The sequence below is a fragment of the Periophthalmus magnuspinnatus genome, chromosome 1 (assembly GCF_009829125.3).
Source record: "Periophthalmus magnuspinnatus isolate fPerMag1 chromosome 1, fPerMag1.2.pri, whole genome shotgun sequence".
Classification (NCBI taxonomy): domain Eukaryota; kingdom Metazoa; phylum Chordata; class Actinopteri; order Gobiiformes; family Gobiidae; genus Periophthalmus; species Periophthalmus magnuspinnatus.
The window spans coordinates 135,001-147,500 of record NC_047126.1 but is presented as its reverse complement, the minus strand read 5'-3'; positions in this window follow the sequence as shown (position 1 = coordinate 147,500).

The following is a 12,500-nucleotide window of genomic DNA, read 5'->3' as shown; positions in this document are numbered from 1 at the left end:
TAAATCAGAAGAGTTAAGTATCGGCTCACTGGGAGGTGGGAGAGCAGTGCAATAAACCAGACGAACAGATTTACTTTGTGGTTGGTACCATGTATTGCAAGTGAAACATAAAACACCTGTCCAAAGGCCCAGAACCCGACAGCAAATGAAAAGAGCAAACCTTGCCACCGACATTCCTGCTGAAGAGGATGACAATCCAGAACCATTAATACCTTACCTGAGTTTGCCAACAGTCCATTTTACAGTGGAGAGACAATCTTCCATTCCTGTCTTGGATCCACCCACTGAGAATGACAGCCAAAGGCTTTCAGCCTCCGATCATCCAGTTGAAGCTGAAGACCAAAGGGAGCCACCAGCTTCCTTCTCCAATGCTCCAGTCACCGAATCCAACAGTGAACAGTCTGATGTGCAAGGAAATGAACCTGAAAGTCCTCCCCGCCTTAAACCGTGCACGTCCCGTTGCATGTTAAACGTCATAAATGGACGAAGGACAGTTATCGACGTTAGCACTGATGCCTAGTGCATCCGATAAACTATGTAACATGGTTTTGACGACTAATATTAGTGGATTGCCCATGGTGGGATAATGGAGTCTTGTTGGTGGTGCTCTCTGGCGTTGTGAACGTCTTAGGGTTACGTCAGAGTCATTGTCAGGTGGCTTAACTGAATTGGACTCGTCAGCAGGACCTTCAGCTGTAACGACAGAATGTTCAGTGGGTATCTCTTCAGGTAAGTTTACCGGTTGGTTTTCCTCAGTTTCAGGTTCATTTCCTTGCACATCAGACTGTTCACTGTTGGATTCGGTGACTGGAGCATTGGAGAAGGAAGCTGGTGGCTCCCTTTGGTCTTCAGCTTCAACTGGATGATCGGAGGCTGAAAGCCTTTGGCTGTCATTCTCAGTGGGTGGATCCAAGACAGGAATGGAAGATTGTCTCTCCACTGTAAAATGGACTGTTGGCAAACTCAGGTAAGGTATTAATGGTTCTGGATTGTCATCCTCTTCAGCAGGAATGTCGGTGGCAAGGTTTGCTCTTTTCATTTGCTGTCGGGTTCTGGGCCTTTGGACAGGTGAGTTTGTTTCAGATTGCGAGTCATTGTTGTCCTTGAGAAAGGCACATGGCAGGAGGAGGTCTCGGTGCAGTGTCCGCATTGGTCCATTGCCATGTTCTGGCTTCACTTTATAGACTGGAAGATCTCCTGCTCTATGGACTACAACATAGACCTCTTGCTCCCATTTGTCAGAGAGCTTCTGTTTCCCACGTAGGCGGACATTCCTGACGAGTACACGATCTCCTGGTACCAAGGCTGATGGGACTACTCGACTGTCAAATCGGGCTTTGTTACGATCGGTAGATTTCAAAGAGTTTTTGGCAGCAATATTGAAACTTTCTTGGAGCCTTGATTTCAGAGCTTGAATGTATTGGGAATGGTTCTTGTTCTGAGGGTCCCGCACTGGCAGCCCAAATGCAATATCAACTGGTAACCGAGGGGTTCGTCCAAACATGAGTTCATAGGGAGTAAACCCCGTAACCTCGTTTCTGGTGCAATTATAAGCATGAACCAGCGGCTTGACATGGTCCTTCCACCTTGCCTTTTGTTTTGGCTCCAGGGTACCTAACATTTGCAACAATGTCCGATTGAAGCGCTCCACCGGATTTCCTCTCGGATGGTACGGCGTGGTGCGGCTCTTCTGAATGCCAGCAACCTCACAAAGTTCTTTAATTAACTTTGACTCAAAATCACGCCCTTGATCTGTGTGTATTCGCTCTGGAATGCCATAGTAGATGATAAAGTTCTCCCATAAGGTTTTTGCCACAGTCTTTGCGGTTTGATTTGGCGTGGGGATGGCAACGGCAAATTTGGTGAAATGATCAGTGAGGACTAGGATGTTCTGAGTGTTGCTGGAATCGGATTCGAGGCTGAGAAAATCCATGCAAAGGAGTTCAAGCGGTCGTGATGCTATGATGCTGACAAGTTGAGCAGCTCTCTCCGGTAAGGCTTTTCTGCGCACACAGCGGCCACAAGTTTTTATCTTCTGCTCCACGTCTGTTGCCATTTTGGGCCAGTAGAATCTCGTACGGACGAGGTCGAGTGTACGATCAATCCCCATGTGGCCCATGTCGTCATGGAGACTTCTCAGGACCAGTGGACGCAGATCTTCCGGGACGACGAGTTGATATGAGAGATCCTCATTATCCTGTCTCCGTCGGTACAGTATCCCATCCACAAGCTCCAACTTTGACCACTCTCTAAGCATGAGGGGAAGTTCTGGGAGCTCTGCTCTTACAGTAGGTGGGATCTTCTCCCCCGTCTCAAGTTGATGGATGAGCTCTCGGATGGAGGGATCTGAGTGTTGTTTCTCTCTGATGTCGAGAGTAGGGATAAATGGCAACTGGTGGAGATCTTCGGAGATGTAGCTGTCAAGTAGGGTGTCAGCATTGATGGATAGGGACTCAACGAGGGTGAGACCGATCTGCCCTTGGTCCTCCGGCTGTGAAGCTCGAACCAGATGATTTTGGCAGATGGCATTCACAATTTCTCCTGAGATGGCATCAGAATCCACTGTATGCTGGGAGATGAATTGATTCAGAAGTTCATTGTCTTGTGGGGCTTCTCCACTAGAGCACAGATGAGGGCGTCGTGAGAGCGCGTCAGCATCGATGTTCTGCTTACCAGCCCGGTACAGGAGTTTGAAGGTGTAGGTAGATAAGGCAGCCAACCAACGGTGACCTGTGGCATCCAATTTTGCAGAGGTTAGGATGTAGGTGAGCGGGTTGCTGTCAGTGACCACGGTGAACTCTGCTCCGTACAAATAGTCCTGGAATTTCTCGGTCACACTCCATTTAAGGGCCAGAAATTCCAGTTTATGGGCTGGGTAGTGGCTCTCGCTCTGTGATAACCCACGGCTGGCGTAGGCTATGACCCTCAGCTTCCCTTCTTGTTCCTGGTAAAGTGCAGCTCCTAAACCAGTCACGCTTGCATCAGTGTGGAGGATGTACCGGCCGGCCGCACTGTTGTCATCGAGGGCTCAGCTAAAGTCTCCTCTCCACCTTCAAGCCAGAGTGTCCTCCTACAACATCCTGCTTCCACCCTGCCTGGTGGTCTTTGTGTCAGCAGTTGTCTCATCTCTCTTCAAGCTTTTTCCTCTCACAAGCTTCCTGTAGTCATCACAAATGTAGAGCCACTACCCAGCCCATAAACTGGAATTTCTGGCCCTTAAATGGAGTGTGACCGAGAAATTCCAGGACTATTTGTACGGAGCAGAGTTCACCGTGGTCACTGACAGCAACCCGCTCACCTACATCCTAACCTCTGCAAAATTGGATGCCACAGGTCACCGTTGGTTGGCTGCCTTATCTACCTACACCTTCAAACTCCTGTACCGGGCTGGTAAGCAGAACATCGATGCTGACGCGCTCTCACGACGCCCTCATCTGTGCTCTAGTGGAGAAGCCCCACAAGACAATGAACTTCTGAATCAATTCATCTCCCAGCATACAGTGGATTCTGATGCCATCTCAGGAGAAATTGTGAATGCCATCTGCCAAAATCATCTGGTTCGAGCTTCACAGCCGGAGGACCAAGGGCAGATCGGTCTCACCCTCGTTGAGTCCCTATCCATCAATGCTGACACCCTACTTGACAGCTACATCTCCGAAGATCTCCACCAGTTGCCATTTATCCCTACTCTCGACATCAGAGAGAAACAACACTCAGATCCCTCCATCCGAGAGCTCATCCATCAACTTGAGACGGGGGAGAAGATCCCACCTACTGTAAGAGCAGAGCTCCCAGAACTTCCCCTCATGCTTAGAGAGTGGTCAAAGTTGGAGCTTGTGGATGGGATACTGTACCGACGGAGACAGGATAATGAGGATCTCTCATATCAACTCGTCGTCCCGGAAGATCTGCGTCCACTGGTCCTGAGAAGTCTCCATGACGACATGGGCCACATGGGGATTGATCGTACACTCGACCTCGTCCGTACGAGATTCTACTGGCCCAAAATGGCAACAGACGTGGAGCAGAAGATAAAAACTTGTGGCCGCTGTGTGCGCAGAAAAGCCTTACCGGAGAGAGCTGCTCAACTTGTCAGCATCATAGCATCACGACCGCTTGAACTCCTTTGCATGGATTTTCTCAGCCTCGAACCCGATTCCAGCAACACTCAGAACATCCTAGTCCTCACTGATCATTTCACCAAATTTGCCGTTGCCATCCCCACGCCAAATCAAACCGCAAAGACTGGAGACTTGCTGAGTAATCTCACAACTCCAATGTTGCCTTGATCCTTCTGCTGGTGTGACAGCTGTAGGGTCTTCAAAACAGCTCTGTACCCATGAGTGCTGGGTTGAAATGAAGAGTGTTCGCCAATATATTGTTCATACAACGGCTCTAAGGTGTTCATGCCGATAAGTAGCATAGATGAAACATCGGGACGGGTGTCTGGAACAACTAGAGCGAGTGTGGAGATGTCACGTTGTTTGCCAATGAAGTCTCTGGGGAACTGTACTGTTATGCTGACGTAACCAAGATATGGAACGTTATGACCAGCAGCGCCTTCAACCTGAAGTAGGTCATGCAGTGGATAAATGGGCTGTTCATGCAGATGGCGGTTGTAAAATGAAACTGGTATCGTGGTCACTTGTGATCCGGTGTCGAGCAGGCACTGATGAACGTGACCAGAAATATTGATCTCTGCCGTGCATCTTGGTCCAATCAGTCCCTTAGGCAGCCTTGTTGTTGGCCCTGGACTGAGCTGTTGTAATTCTGCACAATGAGCTTGCTTTTTCTTGGCGGGACAGTGTTGGCCCTGCGCAGTTCCTGTGTGTCCCACGACAGGAACTGATTCTAGTTTAAATGCTTGCGTGGGGGTTCATTTTGTTGCTGCCACTGTTGCTTCTTGTCACTGTAATGTTTGCGTTTGGAGCTAACGAGTGCCGGGTTAGGACGGTTCACACACTGTGGCTTGATATGTCCATCTTCTCCGCAACGAAAACAGAACCCAGGCTTCGGACACGAAGATGATGACGATATCTTCTGTTGTGGGTGTGGCTTTGGGACTGGATGAGACTGAGCGAAATGAGAACCGGACTGGGAGGCAGTGAGAGCGGCCAGCTGCCGTTGCAGTTCCGCAACTTGTTTTGAGAGGGAGGAAATGGCAGCACACACTCCATCTTCTTCCACTGCGAACTGAGCTTGAGCAGCAACTCTCTTAGATGTTCCCAGATGTTGCTTCATCCGTTGAGCCTTGTTTGCTTCACGGTCCTCTTCAGTTCTCAACAGCATTAACAGTTCCGAAAATGGAGGTGGATTTGTCTTCCTCTGCTTCAGCTGGAGCTCAGAGATGAGACTGTCATCCCAGCATCCCCTACAAAACTGACTGAGCAGGTGTCTGTTGAAATCACTCTGCTTCACTCCTCCCCGCTTGACGGCTAAACTCAGGGCTACCTGCAATCGGTGTAGATATGCAGATGGTCTCTCCCCGGAGTCTTGTAGAGTGCTCATAAATTTAACATAGAGTTCTTCTCCATCTTGTACTGTCCCATACGCCGAGTCAAGATGTTGAATGTAAATTTCTGCCGGCAAGTCGGTGCTGAGATGTTTCACTATGTCTGCAGCAGGTGGCAGAAGACTGTCGAGGATGTACCTGGATTGCTGGGTGTCCGAAATGGCAGAGTCTTTCAGAATGAGGTCCACCCCTGAACGCCATGTGTCATAGTCCACCTCATGCTGTGGGCGGGGGACTCTTCCGGAGAATGTGCGTAACCTGTGTGAGCGCATGGAAATGTCATCACTTTTCACAATATGTTCAACTACATATCTCTGCACTTCTGGTGGATTGAAGTCAGCGGCTATGTTACTTGGATATCTTTCTCTCATTCCAGCAGCAGGTTGTGTGGATGGCAGGGGGGAAGAAGTAGCAGGCTTGTTATGTGTTGATAAAGCTGGATCGGCCTCCATTTTGGGTTGTGGATCTGGAGCGGCAGCCATTTTGTGATGTGCAGTGACAGGGTTTTCCTTGGTGCCTTCTGATGGAACAGGGTGCAGTTCAGTTACAGCTTCATTTATTTGAGTCATCAGTTCCTGTAATACTTCCGCAAAATCTTGACCAGACAGCTCAGCCATTTGTTTTAAGTCAGCAAGGTAAGTCTTAGTCTTTGTGGAACCTACACTAGCAGCGTGAATTTTTGACAGGTTTTTAACACAGTATTCATTATGTGCAGGTTTAAATTTGTACGGCAGTAATGGATTTAAGAAATTGAAAGCTGCATATGTTTTAAACTCAACAACCAACATTTCATGAAATTCAGACTCAGGGGAGTTTATCATAACTGAACGCTCTATAGCACCGTATTGGAGCAGAAAATCTTCTACTTCATCAACTTCACATTTAGGGCTGGCACTCACAATAACCGCGTTTTGTATGTTAATACCGAGGGACTCAAAAATGTCCATGTTGAAAAGGGGTTGGTGAGACTGCAAAACAAAACAGGTATTATTGCACTACTATACCATCTCCTGGCTAGCTCGCCACATTTTCTGTAGCACGCATGTAGCGCATGTGGCTCAGAAAGAGGGTGAATTGATATTTTGGACTTGGATATTGAGTTGAGCGTTGGGCTAAATCAGAAGAGTTACGTATCGGCTCACTGGGAGGTGGGAGAGCAGTGCAAAAACCAGACTGGAACAGATTTACTTTGTGGTTGGTACCATGTATTGCAAGTGAAACATAAAACACACAAAAACACAATATTTACAAAATCTGCAGGATTTCAGTATCAGTCTCAATATTTTACCCTTAGAGTAAGGCAAAAATAAGTGCACTTTCACAGTTTAGGTCACACAATACAACAACAATGCAGCACTATCAGCATATCATCTCCAAAAATGGGCATACAATAGAACAAAAAATGAGGTTGCCACTGATATGGGCTTAATTGTCCATAAAATTTCCCCTTTTGTCCATATGTTAAGGTTGTGAATGCGAATGTTTGAGTCTATGGGAGGGACAGGCTGCAACAGCCTCCTACCAGACCGCAAAGGCTGTAGAGTTGAATGTGATGTTCCAGTTCTTGGTAGGGCTCCTAGCTCGCCATCAAATATTGTGCCCAACCCGAGCACACCTGGCCTGTATTAAACAGAATTACCTTTTAGAAAAAACTATCACTTTTAGTATTAGCTGCCTTTAGTTTAGTGTACACAAAATCCATGGAGGCATGTAAAATACTGTTGGTATAAATACAATTTAAATTACTATGTTGACAGTAATGCACCGCGGTATATTAACAAGCACGTGTGTAATGCTAATGCTTTGTAGCACTTGACAACCAAACAGACTCACCAAATCCCCTTGTTCGCGTCAGAACCCGCGGTCTTTACTCAGCGTCCGTGATAATGGTAGTGGCTCCTGTGAGTTTAAAACACGTAACGGTAGGTTTAGGAGATGGATGGTGGTTGTTATTGCAAAAAATAGCGGAGACACGGTACCTGTGCAGCTGCCCTGTTGCACTTCCTCCCAGCTCTGACTGGAGAGAAGCGCAGCTGCATTATATAAGCGCCATTAGCGTGTGATTGGCTGAGGTGGTCACGTGAGGGGGCTGAGATTATACGGGGCGTTTACTGATATACAGGAAATGGGAATTTGCAGTTACTATAGGTAAGTGGATTTTACACCTGGGTTACATCTACTACTACTACTACTACTGCAACTCCTACTTCTACTCCTCATACTCCTGTTCTTTTGCTCCTCAGATTCTCTCTGGGACCTAGACTCTCCTCTGACTCTAACTCTCCCGGTCCTGGTTCCAAACCCCAGAGTGTCGGTCCAGACCCGGGTCTCGGTCCCGGTCCAGACCCGGGTCTCGGTCCCGGTCCAGACCCGGGTCTCGGCGGTCAGTGCTTGGACCTGACAGCGACTCTCGTGAGGCTGGAGACTCTGCAGACGTCACTGCTGTCAGCGATGACCAATCAGGAGACACAGACAAAGGGGCGGGGCCTGGCTCTGACCAATCACCACTCAGGCCACACCCACCAGCTGCAAAAAGAGGCGGAGCTTCTGCACCAGGAAATGGAGTCTGTGCGGCGTAACCAGGAAGAGCTCACAAAGGTCAGAGGTCCAACCCTTTTGTGTAAAGCGCTTTGAAGGTAGAAAGGCGCCATTTACCATTTAAAACAAATATCCATCCATCCATATTCTTCCTCTTCTCCGGGGCCGGGTCACGGGGGCAGCAGTCTGAGCAGGGACTTCTAGACTTCCCTCACCCCAGACACTTCCTCCAGCTCCTCCTCCCAAGGCGTTCCCAGGCCAGAGAGTCCCTCCAGTGTGTCCTGGGTCTTCCCCGGAGCCTCCTCCGGGTGAGACATGAGGAGGTGTCCAGGAGGCGTCCTGAGCAGATGCCCGAGCCACAGCTCAACATGTAGGAGCAGCGGCTCTACTCAGAGCTCTTCCTGTGTGAATGAGCTCCTCACCCTATCTCTAAGGGAGCACCCCAGCCACCCTACGGAGGAAACCCATTTCAGCCTCTTGTATCCGTGATATTGTCCTTTCAGTCATGACCCAGAGCTCATGACCACAGGTGAGGACAGGAAAGTAGACTGAGGTAAATCCAGAGCTTTGTCTTTGGACTCAGCTCCTTCTTCACCACAACAGACGGCACAGAGACAACATCACTGCAGACGTTTTTGTGTTTTTGTGTGTTTTGTTTTTGTGTGTTGTTTTGTTTTTGTGTGTTGTTTGTTTTTGTGTGTTGTTGTGTTTTTGTGTGTTGTATGTTTTTGTGTGTTGTTTGTTTTTGTGTGTTGTTGTGTTTTTGTGTGTTGTGTTTTTGTGTGTTGTGTTTTTGTGTGTTGTTTGTTTTTGTGTGTTGTTTGTTTTTGTTTTTGTGTGTTTTTGTGTTTTGTTTTTGTGTGTTGTTTGTTTTTGTGTGTTTGTTTTTGTTTTTGTGTGTTGTTGTGTTTTTGTGTTGTGTTTTTGTGTGTTGTTGTGTTTTTGTGTGTTGTTTGTTTTTGTGTGTTGTATGTTTTTGTGTGTTGTTTGTTTTTGTGTGTTGTGTTTTTGTGTGTTGTATGTTTTTGTGTGTTGTTTGTTTTTGTGTGTTGTTTGTTTTTGTGTGTTGTGTTTTTGTGTGTTGTTTGTTTTTGTGTGTTGTGTTTTTGTGTGTTGTTTGTTTTTGTGTGTTGTTTGTTTTTGTGTGTTGTTTTGTTTTTGTGTTGTTGTGTTTTTGTGTGTTGTTTGTTTTTGTGTGTTGTTGTGTTTTTGTGTGTTGTTTGTTTTTGTGTGTTGTGTTTTTGTGTGTTGTTTTGTTTTTGTGTGTTGTTTGTTTTTGTGTGTTGTGTTTTTGTGTGTTGTTTGTTTTTGTGTGTTGTTTGTTTTTGTGTGTTGTGTTTTTGTGTGTTGTTGTGTTTTTGTGTGTTGTTGTGTTTTTGTGTGTTTGGTTGATCCCCGGGTCGCCCAGGCCTTTCTGTGTGGAGTTTTTCATGTTTCTCCTCGTGTCTGGATGGGTTTCCTCCGGGTACTCCGGTTTCCCCCATCAACCAAAACATGAACGCCCTTCGAGAGACTGTTGTTGTGATTTTGGGCGTTACAAAAATAAATGAATTGAATTGAATTGAACAGACGCTGATCCAACTGTCAATCTCACGCTCCATCCTTCCCTCACTCGAGAGCAAGACCCCGAGATACTTGAACTCCTCCACCTGAGGCAGAGACTCTCCACCACCTGCAGAGGGCGCCACCTTTTTCCAGTCGAGAACCATGGCCTCAGATTTGGAGGAGCTGATTGTCATCTCAGACACTTCACACTCGGCTCAAACCGCCCCAGAGCTGCAGGTCCTGGGTCGAAGAAGCATCAGGACAACATCATCTGCAAACAGCAGAGATGAAATCCTGTGGTTCCCAAATCGGACGCCCTCTGGCCCCTGATCCAGACCCCCTCTGGCCCCTGAACCAGACCCCCTCCGGCCCCTGGTTGCGCCTAGAAATTCTGTCAATAAAAACAATGAACAGACCCGGTGACAAAGGGCAGCCCTGAGTCCAACATGCACCGGGAACAGGTTTGTCTCACTGCAGAGACACAGCTCCTGCTCCGGTCATACAGGGACCGGACAGCCCTTAGCAAAGGGCCCCGGACCCCATACTCCCAGAGCACCCCCCAAAGGACACCACGAGGGACACGGTCGAATGCCTTCTCCAGATCCACAAAACACATGTGGACTGTGGCAAACTCCCATGAGCCTCGAGGACCCGATGGAGAGTATAAAGCTGGTCCAGTGTTCCACGACCAGGACGAAAACCACACTGCTCCTCCTGAATCCGAGGTTCTACTATCGGTCGGATTCTCCTCTCCGGTCCCTGGAGTAGACCTTACCGGGAAGGCTGAAGAGTGTGATTCCCCTGTAATTGGAACACACCCTCTGGTCCCCCTTCTTCTACAGAGGGACCACCACCCCGGTCTGCCAGTCCAGTGGTACTGTCCCTGACCGCTATGAGATGTTGCAGAGACATGTCAGCCAAGACACACAACATCCAGAGACTTGAGGTACTCAGGACGGATCTCGTCCACCCCTGGAGCTTGACAACCACCTCGTTGACCCAGGTCCCCAGTCTCTGCTTCCTCCTCAGACGTGACGGTGGGATTGAGGAGATCCTCAACACACACAATAGTGAGAGACCTGTCCCCGACCCGAAGGCGCAGGGACCCTCTTGTTCACTGGGGTGAACCCCAACACCGCCCCGGGCCTGGCTCCAGGATGGGGCCTCGGTGACGCCGGTCCGGGCGGCGTATCAAACCTCGCTCTTTCACTTGTCATAAAGGGATTCTGAACCGCTCTTAGTCTGACCGTCCCCCTGGTCCTGTTTAAACAAGTCCACTCTGAACAGGATAAAACACAGACGTCAAAGGGTCAGGGGGTTAAAGGTCAGAGGGTCAGGGGGTTAAAGGTCAGAGGGTCAGGGGGTTAAAGGTCAGTGTCCTTAGGCTGATGTTTCGTTCCTCTTCAGGTTTTGTCTCTGCTCCAGACCTCAGCGCTGGACACTCACACAGGTACTCCCCCATCTGCAGTATTATGAAGTACTATGAAGTATTTTGAAGTATTCCAGAGTACTCCTGAGTACCTTGTGTCCTCTGCTGTCCCTCAGAGCGTCCCACAGACTGCAGTGAGGTGCTCCGTTCTGGCTCCTCCTCCTCCGGCGTGTACTCCCTCTACCCCCCTCACTCCCCCCAGGGCTTCAGAGCGTACTGCGACATGAGCACGGACGGAGGGGGCTGGACCGTGAGTACTACTACTACTACTACTACTACTACTACTACTACTACTGCGACATGAGCACGGACGGAGGGGGCTGGACCGTGAGTACTACTACTACTACTACTACTACTACTACTACTACTGCGACATGAGCACGGACGGAGGCGGCTGGACCGTGAGTACTACTACTACTACTACTACTACTACTACTACTACTACTGCTACTACTACTGCGACATGAGCACGGACGGAGGGGGCTGGACCGTGAGTACTACTACTACTACTACTACTACTACTACTGCGACATGAGCACGGACGGAGGGGGCTGGACCGTGAGTACTACTACTACTACTACTACTACTACTACTACTACTACTGCTACTACTACTGCGACATGAGCACGGACGGAGGGGGCTGGACCGTGAGTACTACTACTACTACTACTACTACTACTACTACTACTACTACTGCGACATGAGCACGGACGGAGGGGGCTGGACCGTGAGTACTACTACTACTACTACTACTACTACTACTACTACTACTACTACTGCGACATGAGCACGGACGGAGGGGGCTGGACCGTGAGTACTACTACTACTACTACTACTACTACTACTGCGACATGAGCACGGACGGAGGGGGCTGGACCGTGAGTACTACTACTACTACTACTACTACTACTACTGCGACATGAGCACGGACGGAGGGGGCTGGACCGTGAGTACTACTACTACTACTGCTACTACTACTACTACTACTACTACTACTACTGCGACATGAGCACGGACGGAGGCGGCTGGACCGTGAGTACTACTACTACTACTACTACTACTACTACTACTACTACTACTACTACTACTACTACTACTACTACTACTGCGACATGAGCACGGACGGAGGCGGCTGGACCGTGAGTACTACTACTACTACTACTACTACTACTACTACTACTACTACTACTACTACTACTACTACTACTACTACTACTACTACTACTGCGACATGAGCACGGACGGAGGCGGCTGGACCGTGAGTACTACTACTACTACTACTACTATTACGACAACTACAGAAGTAGTATTTGTCTTTCGGGTACTCAGTACAGTAGTGTAATCAGACCTTTCGGGTGTTCAGGTGGTCCAGCGCCGTGAGGACGGGTCTGTGGACTTCTTCAGAGGATGGGACGCCTACAGAGACGGCTTTGGACGCACCACCGGAGAACACTGGCTCGGTACTGCAACTACTGC